The sequence below is a fragment of the Trichomycterus rosablanca genome, chromosome 9 (genome assembly GCF_030014385.1).
Source record: "Trichomycterus rosablanca isolate fTriRos1 chromosome 9, fTriRos1.hap1, whole genome shotgun sequence".
Taxonomy (NCBI): domain Eukaryota; kingdom Metazoa; phylum Chordata; class Actinopteri; order Siluriformes; family Trichomycteridae; genus Trichomycterus; species Trichomycterus rosablanca.
In genome coordinates this window covers 24,444,424-24,459,129 of record NC_085996.1, presented here as the reverse complement: position 1 = coordinate 24,459,129, position 14,706 = coordinate 24,444,424, and the positions used below count along the sequence as shown (strand labels likewise).

The following is a 14,706-nucleotide window of genomic DNA, read 5'->3' as shown; positions in this document are numbered from 1 at the left end:
AGGTCAGTTTCTTCGAGCATTTTATCAAAAATATAAACATCAAAAAGTAACAGACAATGAAAGTCCGAAATGCCGAGGAAACAAGACAGGAAACCCCACAAAAAAACCCAATCAAGGCTGCTTAAGCTTCTTTGTTCAAACAAGAAAGAAGAAAGGCTAATAGAGTCCAGAAAAGCTTATTTGATTATAATATCTGCAGAAAGATTGTTGGACATTCTATTTAAAAACCATTAAACTAGGGCCCCTGACCTCGTGGCGAAAACAGCCTTCATTTTTTAGGAAGGCTTTCCATAAGATTTTGGAATATGTTTGTGTGAATCTGTTCCCCATTCATTGAAACAAGTCAAGCACCGATGTTGAAAGAGAAAGCCTGGCTTGCAATAAACATATTCAATTCATCACGAGTTCAGAGCACTTGACATGTCTATATTGTATATGGTATTTGTGTGCGACTATGTAAAGCTCCGTCCCAAATACCTGCTTTTATAATCTCTCAGCCTTGTTAAATCTACAAAGTGAATGCGTGGGGTTAAGTAGCACCTTAAATCAGTTTTGGTTCACTAGCTGCATGGAACTAATGAACAATGTCTAAACAATTAACCAGGTAATTTTATTAGCTCTAATCTCAGTTAGCTTTGGAAGCACTGCTGTCATCAATAAGAAACATGGCAGTGCTATTTTTAATATATAACTTATAATATATATGTATAAGTATACATAAACCTGTGAGAGATTCCTAAACTGAACTTTAACACTGAATTTAAGTACTGAAAAAGTATTCATTTGCTTGTGTTTTATCTGCATACATTTACACTTCATATTAAACCTGTGACTTTAGTAAGCCATATTCAAATCAGATTGCAATATCGCCTCATGATATGTAAACTCATAAGCTCATAACAGACCACCCACTACTTAAGACTCTGACTGGCAGCTGGAGGATGGGTTCAGTTCTTTTTGGGTCCGGATTAGCCTCCTGATCTCTAGCTTTTGCAACCCTACTGAGCCAGCTGACAAGCCTGGAGGAAGGCCACACCTAGAAAGCATGGCCAAATGTGCTAGCTCAGATTCCTGTTCACAGACAGATAGCACATATACTGGTCTACTATTTATAGTACTATTTAAAAGTGCATATTTAAACAGATTTTTAGGTGAATTTAATATTTAAATCTATATTATTGTATAGTTTTTGCAGGTGGACTGCAGGTTAATAGTGTCCATGGTGGCATTAACTTTCAGCATGCTTGTGTTTATTCTAGGACAGAACTAAAGAGGAATGTGTTAATGAAAGGTAACCCTTAAAAGAAAAGTGTGAAGATTCCAACACAATATCACTCCACCACACACACATAGCAACATGGTGCATAAATGCACTAAACTAAAATGAAAATTGGGGAAAGTCCTAAAGTGAAAAAACACAAAGAGATTGTGGGCAAATACAAAAATGGGTGTGGAAAAAAACGTGTGATATTATTAATAATTTAATTACAATAACGTCTATATTTACAAGTCACTATATTATTAGAGCTGAAACAAGTTATCAACCAAATCGTTTACATTCAAATTGTCAATCAAGCTTATAGAGTTCTGTTTCTTTAAGATATGTATTCAATTTATAATTTCCTGAGTTTATTATGTAACATATTTACTAGCATATGAATGTGCATGATGTTACTGTTTATTGTATAAAGTCTTTTCTACATATACTTGTTTTACCCCCGCAAATGACAAACATTTTTTTGATCACCCAAACAACATGCTTTTGGCTTTAATATAACCGTAATTAGCTAGCTTTTCCTAGGTCTGTCAGATACCAACATATACACTGACCAGGCATAACATTATGACTACTGAGAGGTGAAGTGAATAACACTGATTATCTTTTTATCATGACACCTGAGATATATTTGGCAGCAAGTGAACATTTTATCCTCAAAGTTGATGTGTTAGAAGCAGGAAAAATGGGCGAGCGTAAGGATTTGAGTGAGTTTGACGAGGGTCAAATTGTGATGGCTAGACGACTGGGTCAAAGCATTTCCAAAACTGCAGCTCTTGTGTGGTGTTCCCGGTCTGCAGTGATCAGTATCTATCAAAAGTGGTCCAAGGAAGAAACAGTGGAAAACTGGTGACAGGGTCATGGGTGACCAAGGCTCATTGATGCACGTGGGGAGCGAAGGCTGGCCCGTGTGGTCCTACTGGAGCTCAAATTGATGAAGTTAATGCTGGTTCTGATGTTTGCATTGTTGTTCAGGTTTTTTTTTTCACACTGACTCAAACTATGAATTATATCTTAGAATAGTAACTGTAAAAACAGTAGGCCAAATAATATAATAAATTATTTTAATAAAATAATAAAAAGTCCACCATCACCATAGATATTTGGGGCACACTTTTATTATTTGAGTAGACTGTGATGTACTGTACAATTGTAGTACAGAATAAACATTGCCATTTTGTCTAACATTTGCTTTGCTTCAATGAAACAGATTACAAAACGTGTTGGGCTGAAAATTCATTTTTATTTCTAACAATGTTATTACAGTTGGGCACCCCAAGCACTACCAAGTAAAATGAGCCAGAAAATAAATGGAAAAAGGAACGGTACAAAAAATATGAAGACATGAAAACACAAGGACAGTCCAAGTCTATTATCTCCATATGCAGCGAGCAGAGGTGAGACCCAGGGGAGTGCAGTGTGACCTAGCCCAAGGCAAGGAAATGATAAAACAGTGACAGTCGACACATTAAAACAAGAGGAATCAATTGTTAGAAAACTATCAAAAAATATTGGATGTTAATGTATCATATTAATAATAAACCAGAATCTGTTTTTTTCTGATCCAATCAAGTGACACTTTAATGTGTTAATGGGCACAGCACAGTATTTTTAACACTCTAAACTGAAAGTGTGAGACATTCTAATTTGGGGCGTTGGTAAAGCCTCAAATTCAAATATTCTTAGTTATATTAGTTCTACAGTATAATAAAAGGCTGTGACACAAGTTGACCATAAGATGTATTTCAATAAATTCTGATCAGAGTTGTTGGAGTATAAAAAGCAGCATTTTTAATGAGCAACTTACCAAATTGTTTTGGTTTATTTTTAATTACCAATAAATCGGGACAGTGGTAGCCTAGTGGGAAGAGCTTTGTGCTATCAGTCGGAAGATTGTCAGTTCAAATCCAGGATCTGCTATGCAGCCACTGTTGGGCCCTTGAGCAAGGCCCTTAACTCTGTCTGCTCCAGGGGCGCCATACAGTGGCTGACCCTGCGCTTTGACCCCTGCTTCCAAACAAGCTGGGATATGCGGAGAAAGAATGTCATTGTAATTTACATACGTATATGTACAAATGACACAAACACATTGTTCTTCTAAATATTCTTTCTCTGTTTACTGACCCTTCTTGTATATTTTATTTAATTCTGTTCATATGTGTAAATGCTACACACTAGATATAGTAATGCTCTGTAAAGAGGATCGTCTGACCCTCTTTAAACCCTTAAGCTACTGAAACTGCTCCAACTCCATTATGTCCTGTTTGCATGCAAACACCCACTTCATCTGACAGTCTCCAATGGCAGGGGAACTTCAGAGTTTGCATGCATGCATTCTGGTTCTATGTTCCCACGCACCGCACAGCAGTCTTTTAAATTAGTCTCTCACAGCATTACAAGGACAAATCTTGTTCCTGGACACAGAATCTAACGGCATGTATAAAATTATGATGTAAACTTCACGAATCTCTAACTGTCCCGAGGGTGCTATAAGCCTGTCCAGCCATATCTACCCACAGCTTCTGGCTAAAACAAATCACAAGGCACTGAGGACTTTATTCTGAAACATGCACAACATGCAGCGATCAGTTATCAGTCGCACGGGAAAATCTTAAGACCATTTTACATATAAAAAAACAAGCCTTTTTAGGCTAGTGCTTCAAGTAGGATTTAGTCTCATCATCCCACACTTTGTCGCCTCTCACCCCCCCCCCAGGGGCTGGCAGAAAGGCTGGCAGCAACACTCACAAGCTGCCAGAGCACTGGCATGTCAAACACATTAACTGTGTCACTACAGATACGCATTAGAACAAGATAATGCAAGAACTTCATGATACAACATGTACAGTACGTCATGATTCACATGACTGTACAGACTAAAAGCACTTCATATTCAACCAAACACTTCAGTAACTGACTAGACTAAAAAAAGCATCACTGTTAAGCTGCAATATACAGATTTTTACACTTAATAAACACAACACATTTAGTTAAAAACATTTATCAAAGGCAAAATACAAACAATAAAGTCATACTATGTCCAAAATGTATACAGACCAGATATACAGAGCTCAAAAGCTTACATATGCTTTTAGATACATTTTTGTGCAAGGTGATGTGCACTGCCTATTGATTGCCAAACATTGTGCTGGTTGTTCTGCCCCAAAAGGTCTCATTAAACCAGAAAATCTCCAGGCTATCTGTCATGTGCCTTTTAGGTTATAGAAGTTTTGCGATTTCAACTGTTACTGCAACCTTTTTTTTTTTTCTTAGACAAACTTGCAAACTTGTGAAAGAAAATGTTACAAGATCATCTGTACACACAATTGTGTGTCATTACAAAGTACGTACATGGATTGGTGGTCTTTTGCTGAGATTAGTGAGGGAAAACCAGTCACCTTGAGGGGCTTTTTAGGCTTTATCTGTCTAAATGCTCAGCTATCATCAGAGAACAACCAAAAACTGCTGTCATGTCATTTGAAATCTCACATGCACAAACATGATCTGGATGAAAAACTAATCAGATAAAAAAAATCATACCTTTGACATCACAAAAGCAAGGTCTGCAATAAATCTAGGACAATTACTCTGGGCAGATGAAGTAAAACTAACTTTGAGATTTTCAGCCAAAGAGTTGTATGTTTGGAGACAAAATAGAAGCAGCAACTGATCAAATAAAAGCTTGTCAACCTTTAAGCAGGGGAATGAATCTGTTTTGCTTTGGGGTAGTGTGGCAGCCAGTGGCACTGAAAACAATGCAATGATCCAAAACAAAGCTGAGCTTTTTGCACTCGTTTTTACAGTCTCCTGATTTAAAACACTTTGAAAATATGTGAGTAGATCTTAAATGTGCTGAAAAAGAATTGAGCAAGAATGTGAAACGAAAGAAAAAAAACTTCTTCAAAGTGAATTGAAAGAGCCCTGTCTACAAAAAGCAAGTAATATCTAACAAAGGGGGTATTACAAAGTAGTTACTTCACTGGGATTCTCCTTCCTTTCTCTTGCCCTGATCGATGCCTCATTACAATCTGATTGCAAAGATACACAAACAGTTTCTTGGACTTCATGGCAATTTAAATTGTAACAGTGCACTGAGGGTTGAGATTTAAACACATCTCAAGGATAAAGTTTAGCTTATTGGGCAAATTGGCCATTTTATATCCATTTTAAGTCAAATCTACAACAGAAAGTGTACAAAAAGTCAAAAGGTCTGAATATTTTCTGAATACCCTGTACACTATTATGAACATGAATAAAAAAATCAAAATAGTTTGCTGCAAATGTTTATTTCTATTCACATTCAAAATGAAATCTAAGTATGTATTTTAGCCTGGGATGCCCAAACTTCTGCATACAACCATAAAGTAAGCAAAGAAAAACTGTTGGGGATTAAAAACGTATCATTTCAGTGACACAAAATACTATTTATGTTGATTATAAGGTTCTTGCAGGGCCATACAGCTTAAGCATAAGAACTAAGAGCTGCAGCTAAGCCTTATAACGGACAGCATGGTGATTCCCATGGAAAACTCCCTAAGGATAAATGACTCAAACTCACACTCCATATTAATCATAAACACGATTTTCAACCTACCTAAGTGCACACCAGCAGCTGTTGAAACAAACAACTTGTGTATGTCTAAGAAGATACCTTGTATCTGAGCAAGAGACAAACCAGAACAAATTTTATGAATCTAAAATACACAAACTCACTCATAAAGGGATATTCTGCTGAGAAAGGGAGTCCAGTTTTACACAGATTTCATTGGTGAGTAATGACATTTCACTGTGGACTAAGCCGTATGGGCCTCGGATCCTAAAACCTATCACAGGCATGCACATAAAGCTTTTGCTTCAGTTGCTACACTAAACAAAGCAGCACAAAGCTGTAAAATTACAAGTTACAGGCTGCCTAATATTGACTTCTCGTCTGTACCAGCCTACACTTGCAGGACTGTTTACACTCAGATGGCTCTATACTAAAACCGCTCTTTACACATACACATATTGCTCTGTACCCAGTATGTACAAACTACATTTCCAGAAAAGTTAGGACACTTTATAAAAATCCAAACTAAAAACTACAGCGATGAAGGTACAAAAACCATTTTAGTGTTTTTGTCGACAAACCTAACTGCACTTTGTAACTATAAAAACAACAAAATGTGACGCCTGCAACACACTCAACACACTCTTTGGCATAGAGGCTAAGGTTATACAAGAAGAACTGTTCTGGCAGCTCACTCTTTGCCAAGAGGGTCTTGGTTTCCCTAACTTGCCAAACTCTGTGAGGGCGGCATGGTGGCTAAATGGGTAGCACCGTCACCTCACAGCGAGAAGGTCCTTGGTTCGATACCCAGGTGGGGCGATCGGGTCCTTTTTGTGTGGAGTTTGCATGTTCTCCCTGTGTCTACGTGGGTGAATTGGAGATACTAAATTGTCCATGACCGTGTTCGATATAACCTTGAACTAATGAACTACCGCTCCTGTCATGAATGTAACCAAAGTGTAAAACATGACGTTAAAATCCTAATAAACAAACAAACAAGCCAAACTTTGTGAAAGAATTGTCAGTCAGTTCAAAGACAATGTTTCTCAGTGCAAGACTGCAAAGAGGTTTACCATCTACAGTTCATGATATGATAAGAAGATTCAGTGGTTCAATGAAAACCTTGGTGGATAAAGGTCAGTGGCGGAAACAGCGTCAGGTGGACTTGTCACCTCACACAGACTTCTGCTGCATCAATAAATGCATTATGCAAAGAGAAAGCAAATAAATCATTTTGTGCAAAAAATGCTATAAATAAATGTATTATAAATAATAATTAAAAAAATAGCATGGAGTGAATTTGGGAAAAGATTTAATAATTGTATGAATCATTTCTATTTTCTTCTCAGAAAGTTGATATTTAAAACAAATTCTATCAGACCTTCAACTATAATGCCACACTGTATCAGACATTACCCAGAAGATCAGACATTAATATTGCAACTAAATGATTGATCCATTTTCATTGCATTGATAATGTTTTAAATTATATTTTGATTTAGCACATTTTAAGCTAGACACTATATCTAACACCTATTTATCTGGGCTTGGGACATAAACAAATTATTATTCATTTATATTTTATTTTCTAAAATTATTCTGCGATGCAAAAAAAAAGACTGAATAACACTGTTGCTTTGTACACAGTGGGCCTGTCAACAATTTGAATCTTTGATCTGGGCTAAACTCCTGGAACTTTAAAACATTAGGTCAAGAGTCAAAAGCTCACTGTAATGGCCTATAGATAACTGCCTTGTCTCAACACTGATAAAGAACAACCATATCTATTTGTTCAGACTGGGTCAGACGACCAAACAATGTCTCAGCAGTGCACATTTTAACACACAATGACCTGATAATGTGTTCTTACATTCAACCAGGCAGCAGCATAACTTTTGTATTTTGAAAAGCAAAGACATAGGACACGTGTTTTGCTTTGCCTTAGGTGGATTCCAGTGGTACAATATACTGCTTATTTGTTATCACAATACTGGCCTTGACAATAACTACCAGAAAATGAAGTCAAATTGCAAGTAATTTAATATAGCCACCCTGCAATATACACAGTGTAATGTAAAATCACTGGTGCTGTGCTATAAACTGTGTGAGTGTTAAATCTATCTTAAACTGACTGGGCAGAAATTACAAGAGTTCTGTATTTGGTAAATATACTTCATTTACATAGAACCATTTTCTTAACTTTAAAACTTGGGTGGGATGGTGAGTACTGCACAGCATGCGGTCACTTTTCAAAATATGCAAACTAACTGGCTTCTATATGTATAATGTATAATTAATCCCTTATAATAACGTGTATCTCTCTTGTCTTAATTTCATAGTCTCTAAATTGTAGGGTATATTTTACTATATTTTCTTTTAGTTTTTCATGTTCTTAATGTTTTTATCTCTCTTGTTTGAATTTCATGTTCTTAATTGTAACTAAAAGTTTGCAAGAAGTCTTTTTAAGGTTCTAGATCTCAGGAATGTTTTAATGCTTTTAATTATTTTTTTTCTTATGTAAAGCACTTTGTATTGCCAATGTGTATGAAAGGTGCTATACAAATAAACTTGCCTTGCCTATAAATTGACCTTATATGTGTGCAAATAAGTAATGTATGATATTTGGGGTGCTCATACATGGTGAAATATACATGATCCAAGAAAAAAAAACTCATCAGATGAATAAATGGACAGCAGACCTGTGGCACATCAAGTTTGTTTTGATATATCGCAAGGCATATCGCAATCACAACATCTTGGTACATATTATGCAGACTTTTTTCTTACTGTGAGCAACTGTTCTTTGCATGATGGACACATACAGATCAGGAGGAAAACACACCCACGTTCTGTGGATGAGACGTGTTCATTTCCACATCAATAAAGAGGTCTAATGCTTATTGGGCCATGTCGGTCACTGGTATTGATTGATCTGCTGTCTAGTGTTTTAACGAAGTACCAGCTGGCTCGATTTAAACACATCGACTGTTTGACACGTACACGAGTGCCATCTCATCATATCATGAAACATTTAGCAGCAAGAAATGATGAGTGGACCATGCCATGCCAAGCTCATCTATCAGGAGAGGGCGGGATGGGCCTTTTATTTTATAATGCATGATTAGCAAACCGGTGATGTTGCGTTATCTATTCTCAAACTGAATATAGATAGCACGATATGCCAATAACAAAACCAAAATTGGAACACCAATCCACAGAGCTGCTTTACACTCATGTTGTTTACACTTAAAGATTGTTTGCATACATCAGCTAGATGGATGAACTTGTTAGGAGTTAGGAGCCAAGATGACTAAAAGAGACACACCACAAATCTGGGAGGGCCATTTCTAACCACAGCATACCAAGCACAATATTAAACAAGCTCGAATAACCAATTAATCTGCACCAGACAGACACGGGATTAGAAACGCTAATGCACCAGCATACCAAAATAACATGCAGGTTAGTAGCACATAAATGCCACGCACTCCAGGATTAATCCTGCAATATAACCGAACAAAGTCTAGGTGATGATGACAGGGCTGAATAAAACAAAAAACGAGGCGAATTGCAAACAGCAGCACGGTTATATGAGCAATATGAAAGAGATAAACCATATAAAACCCAGCGCGCGAGGTCAGCACATTTAAATTACCTCAAGAAGTCGTTGCTAACACAGCTAGCCCTAAGCTAGCGAGGAATACGACCTGCCCATCTCCACAGCACAACTCTATATAAACAAACACAAACAAACTCACCTCTTGTAGCTGTGCAGTTAATTCTCGTTTAAACTGAGAGCCAATTTGGCAGTGTTTTGTGAGTTTAATAAGCAAACAGAAAATTCACAGAGAAAAAGTGAGCGCGCGCGTGCAGGACAAGTGTAATAAACTGTGCTTCGTTGAGCGGCTCAGAGCGACGGGCTGGGACGGAGGTGGGCGGAGCTTCAACTGCGGCCGCGCGCTTCCTTCAAGCACGCTCACACACATAAACGGTACACACACGCGCACGCGCGCACTTTTCTTCAACCTGCCACATATGATGCCACACGGCTGGTCAATATACACTGCCTGGCCAAAAAAAAGGTCACACACTTTAATATTTCGTTGGACCGCCTTTAGCTTTGATTACGGCATCTTTTCCACAAGCTTCTGCAACGTCACAACATTTATTTCTGTCCAGAGTTGCATTAATTTTTCCCCAAGATCTTGTATTGATGATGGGAAATTTGGACCACTGCGCAAAGTCTTCTCCAGCACATCCCAAAGATGTGATCTCAATGGGGTTCAGGTCTGGACTCTGTGGTGGCCAATCCATGTGTGAAAATGATGTCTCATACTCCCTGAACCACTCTTTCACAATTTGAGCCTGATGAATCCTGGCATTGTCATCTTGGAATATGCCCGTGCCATCAGGGAAGAAAAAATCCATTGATGGAATAACCTGGTCGTTCAGTATATTCAGGTAGTCAGCTGACCTCATTCTTTGGGCACATAATGTTGCTGAACCTAGACCTGACCAACTGCAGCAACCCCAGATCATAGCACTGCCCCCACAGGCTTGTACGGTAGGCACTAGGCATCATGGGTGCATCACTTCAGCCGCCTCTCTTCTTACCCTGATGCGCCCATCATTCTGGAACAGGGTAAATCTGGACTCATCAGACCACATGACCTTCTTCCATTGCTCCAGAGTCCAATCTTTATTCTCCCTAGCAAATTGAAGCCGTTTTTGCCGGTTAGCCTCACTGACAAGTGCTTTTCTTAAGGCTACACCGCTGTTTAGTCCAAATCCCTTGAGTTCCCTTCGCACTGTGTGTGTGGAAATGATCTTACTTTCACTATTAAACATATCCCTGAGTTCTACTGTAGTTTTTCTACCATTTGATTTCACCAAACGTTTAAGTGATCGCCGATCACGATCATTCAAGATTTTTTTCTGACCACATTCCTTCCTCGAAGATGATGTTTCCCCCACTGTCCTTCCACTTTTTAATGATGCGTTGGACAGTTCTTAACCTGATTTTAGTAGTTTCAGCTTCTCCTTAGATGTTTTCTCCGCTTGATGCATGCTGTTAATTTGACCCTTCTGAAACAGATTAACATCTTTTCCACGACCACAGGACGAGTCTTTCGACATGGTTGTTTAACAAATGAGAAGCTACTCACTGCATCAGTTAGGGTTAAATAACATGTTGCCAGCTGAAACATAATCACCCATGCAGTAATTATCCAATGGGAGGCTCTTACCTATTTGCTTAGTTAAATCCAGGTGGTGACCTTTTTTTGGCCAGGCAGTGTATTACCGTTAGGAATGAAGTATCGTGTTTAGTCAGGTGTCAGAACTTTTATAACACAACTGTTCCTCAAACAGGTCAATTATATGACCCATATTTCTCAGTCCATTATTCACTTATTCATTCTACAGTGGTACCTTGAAACTCGACCTCAGTTGGTTCTGGGACTGGCGTTGAGTTTAAAAGGAGTTGAGTTTCAAGGTATTTTTTCCCATAAGGATGTATGGGAAACCTGTTAATGCGTTCCATGGTCCACCGGAACTGTGTATATTTTAGGCTTAGGTAAAGTAATGGGGTTGTTTTTTACATTTATACACGGAAAATAACACAAATATAATATAAAAACACAATTTCTCAGAATACGAACAAAAGTCAGAATTTCTCAGAATACGTAACAAAAGTTTGAAAGTGAAACAGGAGGAAAATCCAGCTAAACACAGATACATGTGGAGCTTTCAGAGTGAATCTGATGATCTTCTTCTTCGTGTCCAGCCGTCATCTATATTATGTCCTTCCAGTAGTTACCACAGGCGAGCGCGGCTGCATTTGGTTTGGCCAGGTCTTCTGCGGTGCACTCTGGAGCAGAACTGCATCTCATGAGATGTTCCACGGTTTGGAGTTCACCGCACACGCATGAGTCAGCTGTTATTGGGTTCCATTTCTTCAGGGATGCCTCGCAGCAGCCCTCGCCGACTCGCAGGCGGTTCAGGGTTTTCCAGACATTCCAGGGTTGGTCATGGCCGAAGGCAACGTGTTCATTTGGGGTGATCCCTCTCTCTGTCCACTGGGCTGTCTGACTGCCTAGGCTGTTTCACTGTTTAAGCCATTCGCTGACCCTGGCATTGGCTGGGCTGGTCTCCAGTGCGTCTGTGGTGTCCAAGAAGCTGCTCCTGGAGCTAAGTCGTCTGACGATTATTCCACACAAATACAGTTTCGTCTCATGTGCTCACTTTGATGGCGTTTTACCGCACCGCTCAAGCCGAGCACTGAACAAAGCGACTGTTCATTGTTTATTTAAAATTAAATAAATACATTTTATTTTAAAACAAACTGAACAGGTTGAGTTTAAGGGTACAAACTTCTCGACAAATGGCATTGAGTTTCAAAGATTTGGAGTTAAGTGGACATTGAGTTATGAGGTACCACTGTATTTACCAACAACTTCATCCTGGTCTAAATGGGGGGAAAATTTCAAGCTGCCCCTACATAGATTTTACACATAGATTTTAATGTGTAAAACGGTTGAGGTGGTAGAATGAATTTTGCACGTTAAATTTGGTCCTGTGGACCTGGATTTACTGTGTTTAAGAAGCTTTATATGTTTTCCCTTTGACTGTTCCTTCTTCTGTTACCTCCCAAAACCATTATAGGTATAAGTAATTAAAAAGCATGCTCTGCTTTAGGCTGATGACTTGTTTTGAGTGTTTTCCTGCCTCATTACAGTTTTTGGGTGGTGCCACACTCACCACACCTATGCCCAGGATGAAGTAATATGAAATATAATAGTAATCAAAAAACTAAGTAAAAAGAAATGTTACTGTGTATACATTTACTGAAGATTAGTCTTGACTCCCTCAATTACTTTGGATTAGAAATGTCTCTTGTATCTTTGTATTTATTGTACTGGTTTTTTTTTATTATATTGTTCTGCACTTTTGTTCTGTGTTGCACCCTGCTCCTGGAGGGATGTTGTTTTGTGTCATTATGTACTTGTATATAGCTGAAATGACAATAAAGCCTCTCTTGAACTCTTGAACTTGAGACTTACTAATGCTGAAGTTACTAAAACATAAACACATCCTGTCCTACTGTCAATAATAACCAATTTTAATTTTTATTATTTAAATTTTATAGATATATAATAGATTTATATAGTACTGTTCAGATTTTTCATCAAGTAGAGCCTGTAGAATCAGCATCTAAACAATAAGAAAAGAATGCACGCTAGCAAAAATGTTTTTTGGCACTTGTGGGGCTCATGTATAGTAGTGATAAATACACTATATGGACAAGTATTGCGATACCCCTTTCATTTTTTAATTCATGTGTTTCAGTCACAACAACTGCTAACAGATGTGATAAATTATATAAAATAAATTAAATACCTGCATTAAATGCTTTCTTTTGGACATTGTGTACTTAGTAAGGTCTATAAAGTCACAAAGGAAAGCTTGGTTTAAAGAGAGTCCAGTGGTCTGCACAGAGCCCTGATCTTAGGCCCACTGAACAGCTTTAGAATAAACTGGAACATCAATTGAGGCTTTCTTGACCAACATCAGTACCCAACCATTTAAATGTTTTTTTTTTTTACTGAATTGCCACAAATTCCCACAAACATACTTCAAAGTCTTGTGGGAAGCCTTCTCAGAAGAATGGCTGTTGTTATAGATGAACAGATAACACAGAGTTATCAGTTAGTCACTGAAATGAGATGTCCAACAAGCTTATGGTCAGGCCGTAGGTGGGGCTAAACATGGTAAAGGATGAGAAACCTTGTCTACTTAAGCGCTTGAATGCAATTGAGTTTGGATTTAGCTCCCCCTGGTGAATTATAAGTTGAACTTCAGTTCTCTTATAACATGCACAATTCTGAGGGTGGCTCTAATATTTTGGCTTATTATGTCACTGGAATTTCAATGATGTCTATAATTGTAATGATTATGATATATGTATGATATGACATATGTATGATCCATATATGTAATGATATAAATGATTAACACAGTCCACATTTTTGATTAACAAATGTAAGTCATTTGATTAGTTTAATTACAATTTTAAAAAGATCACAAGCAAGTGTAACATTAGATTTTTATGTCTCTTAATTATTATCACCTCCAGCAACTTGTAGCAGCAATCCACAAGTCTCTTGGAGCTTTGACCTCTGTTTTTTGGCACAAACTTGACATTTTACAGTCCACTTATTCTTTTTTTCTATTTTATTTATGCAGTTTCTCCCATTTTCTTCCAATTTACCATAGCCAATTTGTCTTCCGCTGCTGGGGGATCCCTGATTGCAGTCGAGCTCACGCTAGCCCGCTGCGCCACCTGGGTGCTAGTCCACTTATTCTTAACAGGGTTGAGGCCATCAATTTTGACTTTAGCCATTACAAAACTAGTTCTGACTTATTAAATCACCCATTGTGTTAAAGTTTGAACCTTGAATGGTTTAGGGTTGTGCTGAAGAATTCTGCAGTGATCCATGCAGTAGCCCATGTGGCTATATTTCTCATGGTAGCATGACGGTTTGTCCTGTAATGCTGACTGGTGCTCAAGGCTTACACACATTCAGAAGTGGTTATAATTCTTTTCCTGCACTAAGATTTTTCTGGATTCCATGAATCTTTTCACAGTATTACGAAGGGTAGATGGCAACAGACCTAAATATTTGCAATCTTGCACTGAGAGATGTTCTTTTTGAACTGATTGACAATTCTCACATGAAGTTTGGCACATAGTGAGGATCCATGATCCATCTTAGCATGCAAAGACTGAGCCTTTAGTGGATTCTCCTTTTACAACCAAACACGATACCCTCAACTGTTACCAATTTACCTGTTTATTATTATTATTATATTAGGATTTTAA

General features: G+C 38.0%; 1 protein-coding gene across 2 annotated transcripts in view; it reads right to left on the bottom strand.

Moving 5' to 3' along the window:
• Positions 1-9,667, bottom strand: part of ralgps2 (Ral GEF with PH domain and SH3 binding motif 2) — a 190,205-nt gene extending 180,538 nt beyond the window's left edge. Inside the window, exon 1 of one of the 2 annotated variants that reach the window (XM_063002139.1) lies at positions 9,584-9,667. The gene's annotated coding sequence lies outside the window, so the exon portion shown is untranslated. The remainder of the gene's footprint in view (positions 1-9,583) is intronic. The other variant, XM_063002138.1, reaches the window with a different exon arrangement.
• Between the last annotated feature and the right edge of the window lie 5,039 nt (positions 9,668-14,706).